The 20,270-nt window shown below is 46.6% G+C and overlaps 1 protein-coding gene across 2 annotated transcripts in view; it reads right to left on the bottom strand.

The window, feature by feature from the left end:
- The window catches only part of ACSS3 (acyl-CoA synthetase short chain family member 3), a 1,235,137-nt gene that overhangs the window by 535,895 nt on the left and 678,972 nt on the right, over positions 1-20,270 (bottom strand). The gene's annotated exons all lie outside the window — the stretch shown is intronic.

Here is a 20,270-nt window from a genome sequence, read left to right as displayed (position 1 = left end):
CCACAATGAACTTGATAGATCCCATATTAGTGATCTGATAAAGATAGCGCCAGTCATGCTGTGGTACAAGATTTGGACATGCGAGGACACGACCTTCAATAGGGAAGTAATTTATGATTGCCTGCAGCAAGCCGAGGGCTCTAAGCAGCCATGGCTGGCCTATGTTAAGAAATTTTTGAATTCCATCGGCCAACCAGAATTCTTTTCAAACCCAACCTCATGTGCCCAAATGTCAAAAAAAGCATTAAAAGAGACATGCCTTGGTCTATTGGAGGAGAGGAGATATTATCTAGATGGGAATAAGTCTACCATCGTAGCCCATCGCCAGATCCTCCATGATCATGGCCTTCATCCTTATCTGGCGCCAAATTTTTCATGTTATCACAGAATGCTTTTAGCACGAATGAGGACGGAATCTTTTTTTAGGCTAATAACGTTCCCTGTTCCAAATTACTGGTCTGGGAAGTTGATAAAATGCCCGTGTGATGGAGTAGCCACCCAGTCTAATATACATTGTATCCTTTTTTGCCAGTATTATCAGTGGGGGAGGAAAAAACACCTGCTACCACTATTAAAGTTGTGGGGTTTGAGAAGTTGTAAACCTGCCCTCCATAGATTGTATTTGCTCCAAGATGAGCTTACTATTGTAGTGGTGATAACATTTTTGTCGTTCATCATAAAATGTAGAGGAACCATGAGAAATGATTAGAAGGGCGAGGGTTTGTATGAGTATTATCTTGTGCCTAATAACACCATATAATACATAAATATGTTATATTTACCTCAACCGTTTTATTAACCTAATGAATTTATCTTCCTACCAAACGAATTTTATGAAAAGATTTTATGGTTTTTAAGATTAGATTAACTGATTGATAAGTGTAATGAAGTGTATTCGTTGCAGTGATTTTTTAATCATCAAGTTTTTAATGTTGCGTTTTTGACTGTATTTTGTATTGTTTGCTTTTATGGTGTTTGTTAAATACCGAATAAAGCTATCTTTGAACTTTGAACTTTGAACTTCTGTATATGCATTGTGATTTACACACATTTTATTCTATCTTTCTTAGCAAACTGATTGATAATATATTTTTTCGTTTCAATTTTCATGCATATACATCTTAAGATTTTACTTTAGAGTGTGTTAATATTTAAGTGATTACAATGTCGACATCTTCTGAACCCCCACATTTTTTATCAGAAAAGGGTGAGCCTGTTTTGCCCTGGAAGAGATGGAAGCTAATTTTTGATTCTTATCTCATTGCAATTGGTGGTGAAAAATTCTCTGCTTGTCGTAAACAAGCGATCCTTTTACACAACTTAGGTATTGAAGGGAAATGTATCTATGAGAGTTCAGATTTAATTGAGATCGGAAATGAGGCTGGGGAACCTGCTAAATTATATGACATGTCAGTTTCAATGCTTGAAAAACATTTTAGTTCACATATTAATGTTGTGTTAGAATGGCATAAATGTTTTTCAAGAGTTGAGGGTAAATCTGAGAAAATTTCTAGTTATGTGCTGCCCTTAAGATTTTAGCTAGAACTTGTGAATTTGAACATTTGACCGATTCTCTTATCAGATATCAAATTGTTAGATGTACAAATAACACAAAAGTACAGGAAAAGCTTTTAAGCAAAAATCCTAATTTAAAGAACGCGGTTTCCATTATTGAGGGAATGGAAAACACTAATATGTGGGTACAGGAAATGCGAAATGATAAAAGTAAAGTTGAATTAAGTAAAGAGACGTCCACCTCTCGAGAGGCATCAATTTATGAAGTCTCCAAGACAGACAAACCTGGTAAAAAATGTAATGAAAAGAATTCCAATTCTGTAAACAATGAAATGGATAAAGTAGATGAAAAGAAAAAGTATCCTCAGAATGATATTAGGAGTGGCAATCCTAAATGCTTCAGATGTGGTAGTGAGGGACATTGGACAAATAGTCCAGGATGTTTTGCAAGGTATGCATTGCGCAAGAATTGTGGTAAAAAAGGCCATTATGCCAGAGTTTGTCATGCACCAAAACAACAAAATGTGAATTATCTTGCTGAGGAAACAAGGATCGTTTCCAGCATACGAGAGGGTAGAAGTATAGATACAGACCCTTTAGAGATGCCTGAATGTGAGATAACAGCGGGTGGGAAGAAAATATCAGTTCTAGCAGATTCGGGATCACCTTATACTATGATTGGAGATAAGAATTGGGAAATGACATTTAGAGGAAGGAACATTGATTTATTACCTTCAGACATTAATCCTGTGGGGTATGGAGGTATCAAAATTGATGTTTTAGGTTACTGTGTCAAAAAAATTCTGTTTGCTGACCGTGAAACTGTGGGCAAAGTATATGTGGCAAAGAGAGGTGACAATCTCCTGGGGTGGAGACACCAGAGAGATATGGGAATTACACTTAACCCTAATGGCACACAAAAGGTTTTATTAATGACCATGGGAAAGTTACCTGAAGATATTTGTGAGAAATTTCCCAAAGTGTTTAGTGATGATCTCGGGCTACTAAAAAATTTTGAACATAAAATTATTCTGAAACATGGAGCCACACCTTGTGTAGCGAAAGTCAGGAAAGTTCCAATTATGATGATGGAGCCTTTGGAACGTGAAATCAAGAAACTCATAGATAGAGGTGTTATTGAAGAGATTGAGAGCTCGGACTGGTTGGCTCCAATAGTTTTGGCACCAAAGGATGGTGGAAAGGAGATTCGTCTCTGTGCTGATTTGAGAGGGTTAAATAAATTTATTTGGGTTGATAGACAGCCCCTACCAAACATAAATGAGACCTTGGCTCTTATCAAGTATGCCAACATTTTTAGTGTAAAGGATTTGTCCTCCGCTTACCACCAGGTTAAGTTGCATCCGGAGTCAAAACATCTGACTTCATTTGTTACACCTATTGGTGCATTTCAGTTTGTGAGAATGCCGTTTGGACTTGCATCGGCTGCTGCATGTTTTCAAAGGGTGATGAAACTAGTGTTGAGTGGTCTGCATAAAGTTCTGTTTTTTCAGGATGACATATTGGTACATGGAAAGGATTTGGAGGAACATGATGAAATTTTGTGGAAAGTTTTGGGTAGGTTGGAATCTTGTGATAAAGAAAGAAAAGTGTAAATTCAGAGTTACGTCAGTAACGTATCTTGGTCATACCATATCAGGAGAAGGTATCAGTCCTAAGCTGGAATTGGCAAAAAGTATATATGAAGCTCCCAAACCTTGTAAAAAGGATCAGGTCCGTTATTTTCTTGGTTTGGCAGAATTTTGCTCAAATATTATGCAGTATTTCGCTTCCATCACTCTGCCCTTGAGATCACTATTAAAAAAAGGTACCCAATTTTATTGGTCAGATGATTGTGACAAATCTTTCAGACACGTTAAGGATTGTATTGCAAAATTACCAACTCTGGGAAATTTTGATGTTAACAAGAAAACCATTTTATATACTGATGCGAGTATTTCTGGAATAGGAGCAGTTATTTCCCAATTTGACAATCATGATTTAAAAGTTGTTGTATTTGCCTCTCGAACTTTAAGAGGTGCAGAGGAAAGATACTCGGTAATAGAGAAACATTGGCTGAGTTTTGGGGGGGTTCTACATTTAAAATTTTTCTTATGGGGTATACCCTTCAGGGTAAGATCTGACCATAAGCCCTTTTCTAAGATTGTTACCATTAGGGAAAAAGATAATCTTTCTCCTAGGATCTCTCGGTGGGTGGATGGTTTGTCTGATTACAATTTCGTGTTGGAGTATATACCGGGTCCAAAAAATTGTTTAGCAGATTGTATGTCTAGATTGTCTATACAATCAGAAGTGACTTGTACTGATGTGTCCATGGTGAATTGGATTTGTGAGTCAGCATTAGATGACAAAGAGTGGACTGAATCTAATGAGAATGATCAAGATTTTCATATCTTGAAGGATTTCATAGTTAAGGGGTGGCCTGACATGAAAATGTTGTCCTCCACTATGACAGGTTATCATGGAGTCAAGGATGAACTGAGCATTTTGAATGGAAAAATATTTAGGGGTAAACGTTTAATTGCGCCTTCAGGCTTAAGAGAAAAATTTATAAATTTGGCACATGAAGGTCATCTTGGTCGTAACAAGACAAAATCTCGACTTCGTGAGGGGTTTTGGTGGCCAAGCATGGATCGTGAGGTGGAGTCTGTCGTGAAAGATTGTTGGCAGTGTGCGAACAATGATAAATCTAAAAAAACCTTCAAAGCACCAATTTCTCCCATAGAAATACCTACTGAGCCTTGGACAAAATTAGGATTAGATATAGCGGGACCATTTGAATTACTCTCTCATGATGAACGTTTTGTGATTTTGCTTGTAGATTATACTTCTAAGTGGGTGGTTACTAAGTGTGTTCCTATGTCCAACACAAAGAATGTAATTGAATCCCTTAGTGAACAATTCTCTAGTGATGGGGGTACCAAAAATCATCATAACAGATAATGGTACACAGTTTGTGTCCTTGGAAATGGAACAGTTCTTCTCTAGTTTAGCCATTAATCATTACAAGACAGCACTTTATTCTCCGCAGGCAAATGGTCTTGCAGAAAGTATGAACAAGATTGTTAAAAATTGTGTTCAAAGAGAGATTCAAAATAAATTGTCTCTAAAAATAACTCTCAGAGAAACATGGTGGGCGCATAGGATAACACCAAATTCAGTGACATCTGTGACTCCATTCTGTGTTCTTAGAGGAAGAAAACCTCATTGTAAGTTAAATCCTGTTTGGTTGGGATTAGATACCTCCATCTGTAACCAACCTTCATCTTCTGATCTGGATGTACGCAGGAAATATTATCAAGATGAATATAAAATTCAATTTGACAATAGACCCAACACAAAGCACATAGTGTGGTGTGTTGGTGATAAAGTTCTAGTGAGAAAACTTGGTTTCGTAAAAAAAGGGCTATCTAAATGTATGGGTCCTTTTGTAATCTCTGCTGACAAGAAAAAAATGGTTGAGCTAGATTCTGGTGATGTTTGGAACATGTCATGTCTTGTGAGAACTTCTAGCAGTTATTCACGGTTATCTAATCGTGTTGGTTTGTTCCACTCTTCTCAAAGCTTGAGAAGTGATTCAGTAAGATCTACATTTAAACCTACATGCACAAATATTATGTAATGCACCATTAGTACAAAATGTTCTTGTGTATAATGTATGCCAAAATATTCACACACAATGTGTATGCTTCACATTTCTCATTTGTTAATGTTTGAGTTTGTTTATGTTTTTTCTTTTCCATATTCTATTTCATGAAGCTTTTTTCGGTTCAAATAGATGACCATAAAAGCACAAACAAAGTACAACATGTTAAAAGGAATAAAACTATTAATACATATTTCATATCATCATATCAAATCAGATGTAGTTATTTACATTAAAAAGGACATATCTAACCAATTGATCCATATTTCAGTTAAAAAATCATGCTTTTCCTAGCGTTGATGCACTGATTTAAGAACGTCGCAGCATAAAAACAGATGACTGCTGATTCCAGGTTAAAAATTAAATTCATAGCATGTGTAACTGTACGTACTCCGTATTTAACAAATATAGGTTTCAAAAAAGCAATACGAAAGTGCGTATACAGTTTGCATAACAACAGAAGGTGTACAGTGCTCTGAGTGGATACATCATCACACCTACAAGGCCCAGTCGGATGTTTCTTGATATTAGGATGGGCTACCAAATAATGGGCCATTCCGAATCGGAGCCTGGTTAGTACTAATTTGTGGGAGTTCCTAATACGAAGGGAAACCTTCCACTGTGATATACCTATTATAAAATATATATTCTATTATATTTCTACTTATTTTTGTTTTAGGAGGGAAGATGTGCTCTTAATCTGGAATATTGCTTGAGAACTCTCTCTATGTAATAGATGATGCTTCATGGAATTTCACTATGTAATGCATGATGTCTTTTGTGTTCTACAACTGTTGGCTTGAGCATTTTATGATCTATCACTCTGGAAGTTTGAAGCTGGATTGCACCTGTGAGGGTTGTATTTATACTACTGGAATAAGCCTCCAATTTCTACTTAATTGTGTTGGAGCCTCCTTAAAACAGTGCCTTACAGCCTGTCTTCAATAAATTTCTGTGGTGAGTGACGGCTACACGTTGTGCATTCCCTCTGGACAGCCACAAACACAGGAAGGATAGATGTGTCTGAGTACTCATCTACAAACATCTGCAGTCTGATGAGTCTGCCTGAGCTGGATAGAAAGGAGGAGCCAACACCTCTCTGAATAGGTTGAGTTGTTTCCCCACACAAGAGGCTGATTTACCCCCCATAGATAGTCTGGCAGACAGTACTGCATTGAAAGGAAGACCTGTGCCCCAAGGAGCTGTTTTGTAGTAACCCCCGCATCAAAGGCACTTTTGGGTATAAGTACTCAGTCTCTGGCCCCCTAAAATGTGACACTACTGGACTTGTAACAGAAACTCTTCCAGAAGAACCGCTGTGCTACTTAAAGGACTCAACTGGACTGCTGATCTGGAAGGCCTGATTTTCTGTGTGTTGCCGTGCTGCATGCTACTCTCTGACTTTGCTGAAGGACAACAGGACTCTACCTTTACTCCAGGTGTGCTCCATGGGCTTGTTGGCTTGCTTCCTGCTGTTTGAGACTCAGGGATATCAAAGGCTCTACCCCTTCTCCTGTGCCTGGTTCACTAGCAGTGGCCCAGATACTTTCAACATAGATTTTAAAGCATCTCTTAAAATGCATGTAGTAAAGTTGGTGCATCGACCCAGTTGCAGAAGTAAAATCATGCACATCGCATTGGAACTAGTGTTTTGCCTCCAGAGATCGGCGCAGCGGACAGTTCATCGCCACCACTGATGCTTGGGGAGATTGATGCATCCCCTCGACTCTCTAAAGAAACCCGGCGCATCACTTGCCGCCTCTCGACTCTAGCACCTGTCCATGGAACCAACGCATCACCATCAGGGTATGGAGAAAACCCGCTCATCCTCGACTTGCAGGACCTGTACTGACGCATCTCCAGCACTCCAACGCGTTCGGCCCAAAGTTTACTTTGCCCTGGTCCAGCATGACCTCAAGTAACCCCTAAAGCGATATTTGCTTCTAAGTGCTATTTTTCTCTTATTCTTTTGTAATTCCATATCTCAACTTCTATACATTGGATTTTTGTTGTTTTGGTCTTGTTTTGCTCTTAATATAATATTTTTTCCAAACCAGTGTGAAGTCTTCTTGTGCTGTAGTCATAGTGTTACTGTTATTTGTGTGTGTGAATTGCACAAATACTTTGTACATTGCCACTTTAGATAAGCCTGACTGCTCTGTGCCGAGCTACCAGAGCACAGGGTATCCTTTTTTAGTTTGTATTTAGATTACCCTGACTAGAGTAGTGATTCCTGCCTGGCCTTGGTGTATACCTCCGCAAAGCACAAACTCCAAGGGGGTGTGGCTAGACACCAATGGAGTGAGACACGAATCGCGGAGCTCCCGCCTGGCGATCCCTCATCAAAAGCCATCCTGACACTCTACACCCCCACAAAATATATCAGGGGGCTGGGGAGCACCTGCTGAGCAAGGAGTGAGCGCTGGGAATTGTTGGATGACCCGGGGGCGCTCCACTGTAGAGCTAACGAGGTGCAGCCTCAAGGCAGCTCAAGATGGCGGCCACTAACTTAGGAACGAGGACCCACAGGACAGAGCAGGCAAGCCGGTTTGTCCCCTGGCCTGGACATCGGAGATGGACAATTAGCCTGTGGGCGGAGTTGGCAAATGTAGCCTCGAAAGGGAGACATTGATACAGAGACCAGGCAGAGTCCCGGGCCTACCCACACAGATGGGAGGCATACCGACACGGACGGGAGGCCCACGTTATGGCAGACCTAACGCACTGCCTGACTTCTGCTGCGAATCACCATTGTGGCCGGTGGCGGCTGTCGCCTGCCCTGACGACGCTCGGAAGACCAAAGTGTAGAGAAAAGCCGTTGCTGGGAAGCACTCCCCCAGATACTTGGAGGTCAGATGCATTCTGCGACTACGGCCGCTGCCACTGGGCTGGGGCAGCTGAGGAGTAGACTAGCTGCGGCATGAACGAGATGCAAGGTGAGGAGAGGTGGAGTGGTGGAGGAGAGGGGCCCTTACCTGAAGCAGAAGCATGGTGAGGCCCACTATGTGGCCGAACGGAGTGCGTGAAAGAGGCGGTGGCGGGACACTCGCAGTGGGGCCGGAGCTGAAATCAGCGCGAGGAGATGGAGGAGGCCTGCAGCTGCAGGGAAGGAAGCCACAACAGCTACGGGAGCAGAGTCTTGATGGGCTCGGGAGGCACCTTGGAGAGAGGGGATTTACTAACTCAGGTCTGAGGATAGTTGAGTTGGGCTGTAAACACGATACAATCCTGTGAGCAACGCAGATAGAGATGCTTCAGGAATGTGATATGGCAAGGAGCCGTCGCCTTCTGGGCTGTGTGGGACATCCAAATAGGCCTGCGGTGGTTCCTCATGTGAATGGAGTACCTGACACTCCTGGTGGAAACCACTGAAGACACCTGGGGCTGCAGTGGGTCCTCAAATAACACACAGCAAAGTGGGCAGCCCCAGTAGCCGTGGAACAAGAGGAGCAGGTCGGATTAACTAGCGGCTGCAGTTGTGGGATAACGGAGGTGTCCGGTAAGTGGAGACCCTGAACAGAATAGCCAACCCCTCCAGGCCTGGGAGAGATGCTGGCTGAGGGAGAGCTGAGAGACCATAGGCAAAAGGACCATTATAAAGTTTTTATTCAAAAATGGACTAAGACATACAGACCAGTCAGAGGGGGCACTATTCCTGTTGAATCATCCGTAAATCCCATTAACTCTTAAGGATAGAAAGGGCAGTTCGCCCCTGACTATACACTGCTGATCAGTCACACAAGGGAAAAACACAGAGAAAGGAGGTCTAAGGGGCTCAAGCCACTGCCCATAGCTACTTGGAGTGAAGGCGCTGGCCCCAACTAACGAACGTGGACTTTGGAGCATGGAGGCACAAAGCCACATTATTGAGATCCCAGAGCACGAAGAGGGAGGTGACATGGTACTGTTCCTAGAAAACTGTCTGAAGACGGAGGTGGCCCCGGAGGGCCTATCCCAATTCTATGTGCTGGAAAGGGCACACAGGGTCCCGGCACGGCCCCCCAAGTCGGGTGCTCCCACGCATCCAATTGTGGCTCGTTTGATCCACTTCAGGGATTGGGACCATATTCTGTCACAAGCCGGGCAGAACAAAAGCCTACAATTTGGAAACAGTAAATGGTTTTCATGAACTTCACGTGGGAGGTGCAGAGACAGCAGGTCTCATTCATGGCTGTGAAAAGGCGCCTCAGACATCTACAGATTTCCTGTGCAATGATGTTGCCGGCCCAACTGAGTAGCCACGCCGACGGGGACCCAATTCTTTCAAACACCCCAAGATGCTTGGAATTGACTTGACACCGTCCAGGCACTGGAATCAAGAGGGAGCTCCCCAGGGCGAACTCTCGGAGGAAACAAGGAGCCCCGGATAAAGCCAGCACACCATCCTCGGCAGAAGCCAGAGAGGAAAAACACAGAATCCTGTGAGAAGTTGTAGAACTAAGCCAGGCGGACTCCAGTCCCAAATCCATGTGGAGCTGCCATGAGGAGAGGACGCCAGATGGTTCCCAAAGATCTAGCTCTGAGGAGGACTCTGGGATGGATCTTCCTAAAATCACCCCCAAGTCAGTAGATGAGCTCATCTGAACAAAGGAACACAGGAACGACAAGAGAATCTGGACAATGGACCCTATCCCTTGTATCCTTTTGGTTACGTAAATGGGGTAAATGAAAATACGGAGGGGCGCCTCCTACAATAATTGGGAGGGGGCTTAATTCCGACACTTCCAGATGGGAGACAGCTGGGCGGCGATAGGTTCAGAAATCAACACTCAAAACTACACCCCCAAGTGCAACTGCGTAAGTTATCTAGTGGATGATACCAAATGGTATCGAGTTTGCCTGGGTATTGGACTGTCACCTGTCCTGGGGATGGGATGTTGGGGAGTTTGTTTTAAAAGGGGTTTTCAAGTTGGGGCTAGCATACCTGAACTAGCAAAAGTATTCAACAATGCTAACACCAACCCCATGGTTTCCACCGTAGAACTTAAGTGCCTTTTGTGGAATGTAAGAGGGATGCACACCATTTCCAAGCGCCACAAGATTCCTGCATACCTGACTAGGAGGGGCACATTAATTGCGATGTTGCAAGAAACGGACGGATATCACTGCTAAGAAAGGTGAGGCCCTGTCCAGAAGATGGAGAGGTCAGGTGTACTATTCGAATTATTCAACTTTTGCAAGGGGGGTGCTTATATGGGTGAGAGCGGGAGCTCCGTTCCATTGTACCAGACACATAGTAGACCCCGAAGGGCAGTACATCGTCCTAATAGGCAAATTAGATGGAAGAGACATAACAATTGAAGTATATATGGGCCAAATACTGATAGCCCTCATTCCTAGCGGTTCTTTCCAAGAGCACAGGCCCCGCTCTTGACCGGATCTATGGTTCTGGGTGAGGGACTTCAACTGTGTCACGGACATTCAGCTAGACAGCTCTCATCCACCTCTAAGGGATTCCCCCATTGTTTGAAAGTCCGAGGCACGCAGAGCATGGCAACACCAGTGGGGGCTGGTACAAACTTGGAGGGCAGAAAAACCAGGATACAGGAATTATTCATTTTCTCATATTTGCAGGTTTACATGTTAGATTAGATGCCATCCTTTCCTCACCAGAAGTGCATGAACATGTGAAGTTAAGCAAGTACCTAGCCCGGACGATCTCAGACCATAATCCCCCATTGGTAGGGCCTCAGTGGATGAGAGATAGGCCGAGCATCCCTACCTGCCGATAAGGTCCAGAAGCCCTAGATGAACAGGTCTTTCAGACAACAATAAGGACGGTGATAGAGCAATACTTTGAAACTAATGCAGGGACTGCTTCTAACGCAACGGTGGAGTGGGATGCCTTTAAAGTTGTGATTAGGGCAAAATGCATTTCTGAAGTAATGGGAATAAGGGGGACACTCCTGAGAGACACGCTGAAAGCGGAACATAACCTTAGGAAGCTTGAAAAAGTAAGACCAGATCATAGGGAGCTGCAAGAGTAGCTACTGACAGCTAAAGAGACAGTGGCAGAACATGTAAAACATGTTGAAAGGCTTCGCTGTTTTGATTATAAGAACTACATGATCCAAGCCCATGCAGAGAGGGATAAGACGGAGATACTGTTAGCATGGTTTGCTAACCTGGCTATGAGGGGTCCGACTATACTCAAAATCAGAGACAAACTGGAAGGAGAGTCCTACCGACAGCAAGATATTAATAAGGTGCTTTTTAAGCACTATGCTGAATTATATACAAGAAGGATAGCGTGTTTAGAGGCATATATTAATGACTTCATAGGTCCTCACAACCTACCAACCGTAAATGAGGCGGCAATGGAACTGCTGGGAGGAACTACACCAGGTTAGGGCAGCTATTAAATGTATGGCCAGGAATAAAACACCGGGCACAGATGGCCTTCTGGCCGATTTCTACTCTATGTATGATGCCTGGTGGAAATATACAATCAAGCGAAACAAGGGGGGGAACTACCGGGCTCCACAAGGGAGGAATTTATTATCCCACTGTTACACTGTTAAAACCAGGCAAGCCAGCAACTGACAAGACAGCATACAGACCGCTCTCCATGCTGAATATAGACTATAAGATCCTGGGTAAAATTCTAACCACATGGCTCCTGCCACACGTCAGACCTAATACAAATTGACCAGGCACGGTCTATACCAACTCGTAATACAGCAATGAATATTAGAAGGTTATTGCAAATTCTAGAAGCAGACTACTTCAATAAGGAGAGGCTGACATTTTTGCAGTTGATATCGGAAAGGCCTCTGATAGCCTAGAATGGCCATACCTCTTCAGGGTAATTGAAAGATTGGGGCTGGGGCCTGCTTTTGTAGATTGGACGTCCCTGCTATACTCGGACACCAGGGCTCGCGTCAAGACTGGGGGCCTGATATCAGATAACTATCAGGTGGGGAGAGGGACACGAAAAGGATGCCCACTCTCTCTGCTGTTATTTGCTCTGACTACGGAGGTCCTGGCTGCCGGGAACTAGAACGGGTCTTCACTATGGTCTGGAGTTGATGGGCCGAACACAACACATAGCGTTATACGCTGATGACTTTTTATTCATTCGGAACATGAGAGACGACCTTGACGGAGAAGGGGAACTGCTCCCTTCACTGGAGAGAGTATCAGGACTTCAGCTCAGTTGGAAGAAGTCATATCTTTTCCCCACTAAAGCAGGGCGGGAGAAGCCGCAAATGGAGGTGGAAGTATTATGGGAGAATAGGTGTCTCCTATCTGGGAGTTAATATCTACCATGATCGGGCGGATCTACTGGAAGGTAACATAGGGAAAGCTATCAGAGGAGTGAAGTTGTGTCTTACCTTCTACGCATCTCCGCCCTTGTCAGTGATGGAAAGAGTATAATTGCTGAAAATGGTGACCCTGCCGACACTTCTATATCTATATGGGGTGTTGCCTGTCTGGATCCCGGTGGAAATGTTTTGCCACCTGTAAAAGCTGGTGATTTCATTGATATGGGGGACGGGCAAGCGTAGGCTACACTAAAGAGAGCAGGAGGCTTAGCACTCCCGGATTTAGAATATTGTAATCTAGCGGCACAGTTGTAATGGCTCAAGAAATGGGTAGTTAGGAAGGTGAGAGAAACTGATTGGCTAGATGACACAATCCCAATAAGTTTATTGTCTTGCATGGTGCCTAGATTGCCCGTACAGAGGGGGGATGAAACCAATGAAGTCAAAGTAATACATAAATGCTGGGCTAGGAGCCAACAAAGATCTAAAACTAAAATGCTGTATGCCACGGAGATTCCACTGACCCTCTGCATGGCACTTCCGCATGGAAGAGATTGGCGAGGATTAGCGAGATGGATAGAGGCAGGGGTGACCACCGTTGGCATGTTATATGAGGACGAATCCCTACTACCATTCAACGAACTATGAGAGAGCGATATGATGTATTCCGAGGTAATTTCTTACTTTATAATGCCCTACGAAGGCAATAAGAAAGGACTGGGGGGAGGCCTCTCTGAACCACCAATGTCTGGAGGATGTCATTATATGGTGTCAGCCTCCGGGACATTCAAAGCATTTTCGTCCCAGAATGACCGAGGTGGTCATTCTGGGACGGAACAAACATCTATGGGGTCCCCGCCATTGGCCCACCGAACTGGGAAATGCGCCTACACCATCTACTGCAGTTCGTAACCTGGGTGTCATTATTGACGACAGGCTAACTATGAGGCAACAGGCTACTAAGGTTGCAGCCATTTGCTTCTCAACACTGCGGTGGCTTTATAAGATTCTGTGGATGCTCCCCCTCTCCTCCCGCAAAACCGTAGTCCAGGCACTTGTAACATCACGCCTGGACTATGGCAACATTCTCTACCTGGGCGCAGATAAAGCCACCATACATGTGCTGCAGGTTGTGCAAAATGCTGCTGCGCGCCTGCTAAAGAACGTCCCTAGACGCACTTCAGCCACTGCCGCCTTGCGTGACCTTCACTGGTTGAGCATCCCTGAACGTGTTAAATTCAAGGCACTCTGTTACATGTTCAAGGCCAAGCAGGGCAGTGCCCCAGCATATATTCAAGGGCTGGTAAAACCCTACAGACCCCTGCGCGCACTAAGGTCATCGGACACTGGTAACTTCACAGTGCCAAGATGGAAGCTGACAAAAATCGGTGGCCGCTCCTTTTCTACTTTGGGTCCTAAATACTGGAACTCCCTCCCATTGGCACTAAAATCAGAGACCAACCTACTCCGCTTCCGCAAGGCTCTGAAGACTCTGCTTTTTACTAAGCGTGACCAATAGTCGGCTGTGGCCTCAAGTCAGGTGATACACCCTCCTTTCTTCTATAGTCTATCCCTGGCGCCGGAAAACCCATTGTGGGTAGCTGTGCGCGATATAAGCTTAAATAAATAAATAAATAAAGCAGTTACCTGTTAGTACCGACACCTCAGGAATGAGACACTGCCCGAACTCAACAAGTTACGGGATGTTAGAAATGGGATTTCTGGTTGGCTAGGGTAAGCGCCTAAGCGACTAAGCCAGGCAGAAACCACCACTCTAGTTAGGGCAAAGGAGTTACACACTAAAGATAACCCCTGCTTACCCCCTTGGTAGCTTCGCAGAGCAGTCAGGCTTATCCCAGAGGCAATGTTTAAAGCGTTTCTGCAACACACTCACACAGCAGCGACACACTAGGCACACCACAAAAGAAACTCCACAAAAGGCTCTATAAAAATAGCCTTTGTATTACTTATAAAACACATTTGAACGCAATCCCACATATACACTGTGCCACCTCGCACTAGGAATTTTACAGGGGATTATATACATTACAGGGCCAATCGGGCCACTGTCATCACCATTAGAAAACACATCACAATTAGTGAGAACAACCAGCATATACTGGTAAGGTTGCACGTAGCAAAGCACCTTAGGCATAAAACCTTGCAGGTTTGCAGGTGTACCAAATATTATGCATACATCATATAGTGGTACTCAGCAGAGCCCCTTATGCCAACCCAGATTCAGTAACAGTGCACCAGAGCATCACCCATCAAGCAACTTGTATAGCGCTTTCCTCTGCTGGCCTGCACTATTCTTGCCCTCATAGCGCTCCAGTTTCAGTATTGACCTCATTGTTGGGAACCCTCGCAGCATTTGTTGACCAGAGCGCCATTTCGTGTGTATTTTCGGCCCGTCCCAGACCCTCCCTGCACCTCGCTCCCGCCTCCCAGCCGCCCCTCCCACGCTCCGCCCCCTCCACTATCCATTTATGTCGGATGTCCACACGCGCAGCGTCCTCGCGCAGCGTCCACGCGCTGCGGCCGCGCCGAAGGTGCGCCAAAGGTAAGCCCGTCTACGCCCGTCCGCGCCTGGACCGCGCCCAGCGCCAGACCCCCTGGTCCTCGTAATGCCCATCCTCCCCGCATTACTTACGATGCCACCACCCTCCTAGCCCTTAACCCCGGCCGTTCCCCCAACTGCGTCCAAGCCGCTCCTGGACACACCCACGGACCCTTCTCATGCAACTCCTGCAAATTCAACGTCACCAAGAACAACTCCTCATCTACGATCACACAACAGATATCCGACCCCAACCACCTACAATGCATCCTGCTCAACACCCGATCGGTCCACAGGCACGCCATTGACCTCTGGAATCTACTAGACACCATCTCTTCGGACGTCGCCTTCCTAACAGAAACATGGATGAACGCCACCTCAGCCCCAGACATCACCATTGCCATCCCGGAAGACTATAAGATCATACGCAAGGACCGCACCGGCCACACAGGAGGAGGTATCGCTATCGTCCATAATAAATCCACCCGCATCTCAACCAGCTCAGACGTCAATCTCGCCAACTCTGAACACCTTCACTTCCAGATCCACATCGACCCCAAAACCACACTCAGATGCACCCTCCTTTACAGGCCACCAGGACCCCGCGCACAGTTTAGTGAAGACATCACGGACTTCATCACTCCACACACGCTCCCCTCCGAGGATTACATCCTTTTGGGAGACCTCAACTTTCACCTTGAAAAGAACAACGACCGCAACACCACCACCCTTTTGGGCAACCTCGCCAACCTCGGACTTAAACAACTTGTCACCACCTCCACCCACATCGCAGGTCACACACTCGACCCTATCTTCACCTCCAGCAAACATGTCTCCTTCAGCCACACCACAGCTCTCCTTTGGACTGACCACAGCTGCGTTCACTTCACCTACAACAAGCCCACTTCCAACAACCACCCCCAACCCACTCTGCAAAGAAACTGGAACAAAATCACCATCGACCAGATCTCCTCATCGCTTCTTCTAAACCCCCCAGCCCACTCCTCAAACCCAGACCAAGCAGCCACCAACCTCACCCAATGGTTATCCAACAGTGCCGACATCTTAGCACCACTGAAAAAACGACAAATCAAACTAGGCAGCAAGAAGGCCTCCTGGTTCAACAATGATCTTAAGAAATCCAAGAAACTCTGCCGCTCCCTTGAGAAAGCCTGGAAAAAAGACCCAACCACCAGCACCAAGGACGCCTTCAAAAACGCCACCCGCATACACCACCAACTGATCCGGACCGCCAAGAAAGCCGCTTTCAAGGACCGACTAGATTACAACGCCCACAACAGCAAGGAATTATTCAACATTGTCAAGGAATTTACCAACCCCTCGGCCAACTCCAACGACATCACCCCCTCTCAAGCCCTCTGCGACTCCCTAGCCTCATTCTTCCACAACAAAATTGCAGACATCCACAACAGCTTCGACAACCGACCCGAAGACCAACCCACCCAACCCCCTGCAGGACCCCCACCCCCCCTGAACATCCTCAACGACTGGAAGCCAATCTCCACTGAGGACACCATCCGCCTGATGAACTCTATCCACTCAGGATCCCCCACAGACCCATGCCCTCACCACATCTTTAACAAAGTAGACTCCATAATAGCACCGCACCTCCGAGACGTCATCAACTGCTCCCTCAACTCTGCAACCTTCCCGGAAAGCTGGAAACATGCCGAACTCAGCGCCCTCCTGAAGAAACCCACAGCTGACCCCACCGAACTCAAAAACTACCGCCCTATCTCACTTCTTCCATTCCCTGCCAAAGTCATCGAGAAAGCTGTCAACAATCAACTCGCCGCCTTCCTCGAAACCAACAAATCCCTCGACTCCTCACAGTCCGGCTTCCAAGCCAAACACAGCACTGAGACCGCACTCATCGCTGCAACTGACGACATTCGATCTCTACTGGACAACGGAGACACAGTCGCCCTCATCCTCCTCGACCTCTCCGCAGCCTTCGACACAGTCTGTCATAGCACCCTTCTACAGCGCCTCAGAAACGTCGGAATCCAAGGAAAAGCACTGGATTGGATCACTTCGTTCCTCACCGGAAGAACACAGAGAGTCCGCCTCCCACCATTCAAGTCAGAGGCCACTGAAGTCATTTGTGGCGTGCCACAAGGATCTTCTCTCAGCCCCACCCTCTTCAACGTATACATGAGCCCCCTTGCGACCATCGCTCGCCAACACAACCTCAACATCATCTCCTACGCTGACGACACTCAACTGATCCTCTCACTCACCAAAGACCCTAACACTGCCAAAACCAACTTACACGAAGGAATGAAAGAAGTAGCCGAGTGGATGAAGCACAGCCGTCTGAAACTGAACTCCGACAAAACAGAAGTCCTCATCTTAGGCTCCTCCCCCTCCGCCTGGGATGACTCTTGGTGGCCAGAGGCCCTTGGAAAGGCACCCATCCCGACAGACCACGCACGGAACCTGGGCATCATCCTGGACTCCTCACTCTTGATGACCAGACAAGTCAACGCTGTTTCATCATCCTGTTTCAACATTCTTCGCATGCTTAAAAAAACATTTCGCTGGATCCCCACCGAAACTCGTAAAACGGTCACCCACGCACTGGTCACTAGCCGCCTGGACTACGGAAACACCCTCTACGCCGGTACCACCGCAAAACTCCAGAAAAAACTCCAACGCATCCAGAACGCCACTGCCAGGCTCGTACTAGACATCCCGCGTAAAGAACAGATCTCTGGTCATCTGAAAACCCTCCACTGGCTCCCCGTAAATAAGAGGATTACTTTCCGCCTCCTAACCCACGCACACAAAGCACTTTACGAACTTGGACCTGAATGCCTCAACACACGACTGTCCTTCTACACCCCCTCCCGTCAGCTACGATCCTCCAACCAAGCTCTTGCCACTGTACCTCGCATCAACAAAACCACCATGGGAGGCAGATCCTTCTCCTACCTGGCAGCTAAAACTTGGAACTCCCTTCCTACTCACCTTCGCCTTACTCAGAACCACCTAGCATTCAGAAAACAACTTAAAACTTGGATATTCGACAAGTAATTCCCCACCCCTCCTCAAGCGCCTTGAGACCCTATGGGTATGTAGCGCGCTATATAAATCTTTTTGACTTGACTTGACTTGGCCCCTCTTACGTACAAACATAACTGCACCTTATGCCACACATTATAATCACATCAGCAAAACAATAACCCTTTACAGTATGGCATTAACACAATCAGCAGTAGTGCATATCCAGGATTATTAACGTGCACATAGCCTCAGCACATCAGGCCCATAGCCGCGGGGAGCCATGATACAGCTAGAGGACGTTTTTCCTGTCCCGGCCTCCACATCGCCATGTGGTATCATCAGGGATGTTCATTAATATTCCTGAACTCGGGCCTCCGTCAAGGCTTACCCCGGGTGTCCGAAACCGCAACAATGACCCTCCGGTTTTGGTCCTTGTTGCCCGGTTTGGTCAAGGTAGCCGCCCATTACCAAGCAGGGCAGCTTCTGCACTGGACCAGTAGGGTGGCACCATCTCGGTCCCTTGTCAAGCCAGTACCCATGCGCAGGCTGTCCTGCACTCCCTAAAGCTCCGGGAGTGTGCCGTTGTCAAACAGCACAGAGTGGAAGCCCTTGCGCACTTACATTGATGGGAAGACCCCTCCTGGGGCTCCACAGGTGATTTCAAGGTGGGAGCGTCCCAACTACTAACCTTCTCTTCTGCAAGCATTGACACCGAGGCAGACCACTGGAAAACTCTGGTCGGGTTTCGTCAGTCGAAGTCTCTCCTCTACGGCCGCTCCTGGGACATGGTCCTTTTGAGCCCGCCCACAATCAGGCTTGGCCACGCGGCCCTTGATTGCCTGACTTCTATGGCTAGGTTGTCGGCGAACGTGCCTGATTCCTGCAATGCTTGCTTGAGCTGACGAGCATCCCGGTTGGCTTCCGTATAGGGCTTTTGGCCTTGGCTGCAGCACACAGTGCTACTCACGCGCTGTCCCCAACAAGAGCCCCTTCTTCATGCTGGCAATTATGTGGGGCTCTCTCTTGCTCACAGGGCCCCATCCGCAACCAGGCAACTGCCGCCTGACTTGTGCTTCGCAGTGCGGCAGCTCTCGCCGTTCCCAGAGATTAGGGGACCTCCTTCTCTGGCTCAAAGGGGCAAAAGATGAAGCGCTCACAATGTGCTTGAAAGAAGGAGCCCCCTTATCGGTCCCAAAGGCAATAGAGATAGAGCGCTCCTACATGGGCGAAGTTGGAGCCCCACTCTTGGGGCACAGGCAATGAAGGTGTAGCGTTCATGTGGTGCTAAGTCCAAAGGTTCCTAGGGCAGAGCTGGGCACAGGCAGGCCAGCACGTAGGGACCCCCAGGAGACAGCAGCTGGGTCCCACGATGGTTCTTCCTGGCGCCCAGCAGTCCTTCCGCTCCAGTAAAACACCTAGCAGCACACAGCACCTTTCAATGGGTCACAGCCTCAATATTTATACCACTAATGTTCTTTGTTCTGCCCTGGCACAGTGCTTGGGGTCCCTGTTCACACCAGTTCAGAGGAGGGGGGGCACTTAACAAGTGCACAACAGTCCCCATTAACAGTGTAGGTCCTGGCCCCATACACACCACAGGCGGGCAGAGGCAGCATTGTGCAGGAACAGTCCTATACAGGCCCAGGTGCTACTCCTCCCTCTACTCCAAATGCAGATCGGCCTATTCAGCCTATCGCTGACTCACCCAGCCCCTCTAGAGCCACTGCACCTCCCCAGCCCCTGTCACTCCAGAGCCAGACTTGCAATACACATCAGGCAGGCACAAAGACACATAGCTCACAGAAATGCCCATTTTTATAAGTGGCATTTCAAAAATAGTGATAATAAATCTGAGCACACCATTACGCAGCATTTATTACCACTATTCCAAACATACCAAACTTGATCACGCTACTCCTCTCATATCAGGAATTACCACTGAAACGTATGTAAGGGAATCACCAATGCATTTCTATGAGAGGGCAGCTTCACAGTAGTGAGAAACCAAAATGGCTGTTTGTCACTACCAAGACATGCCACACAGTTAAGGCACATGTCCTACCTTTTACCTACAGCACACCCTGCCCTTAGGGTTGACTGATATGTAGTAAAAGGGGAGTCAAAGACGTGGCAACCACTTTATGCGCCCCGTCACAGCGGCAGTAAACTGCACGCGCAGGCCCTGCAATGGCAGAGGCCTGAGACAGGTTTGAAAGGCTACATTGGTGGGTGGCGCAAT

This window comes from Lissotriton vulgaris, chromosome 1_1 (genome assembly GCF_964263255.1).
Source record: "Lissotriton vulgaris chromosome 1_1, aLisVul1.2, whole genome shotgun sequence".
Lineage (NCBI taxonomy): Eukaryota > Metazoa > Chordata > Amphibia > Caudata > Salamandridae > Lissotriton > Lissotriton vulgaris.
This window is presented reverse-complemented; position numbering and strand designations above follow the sequence as displayed.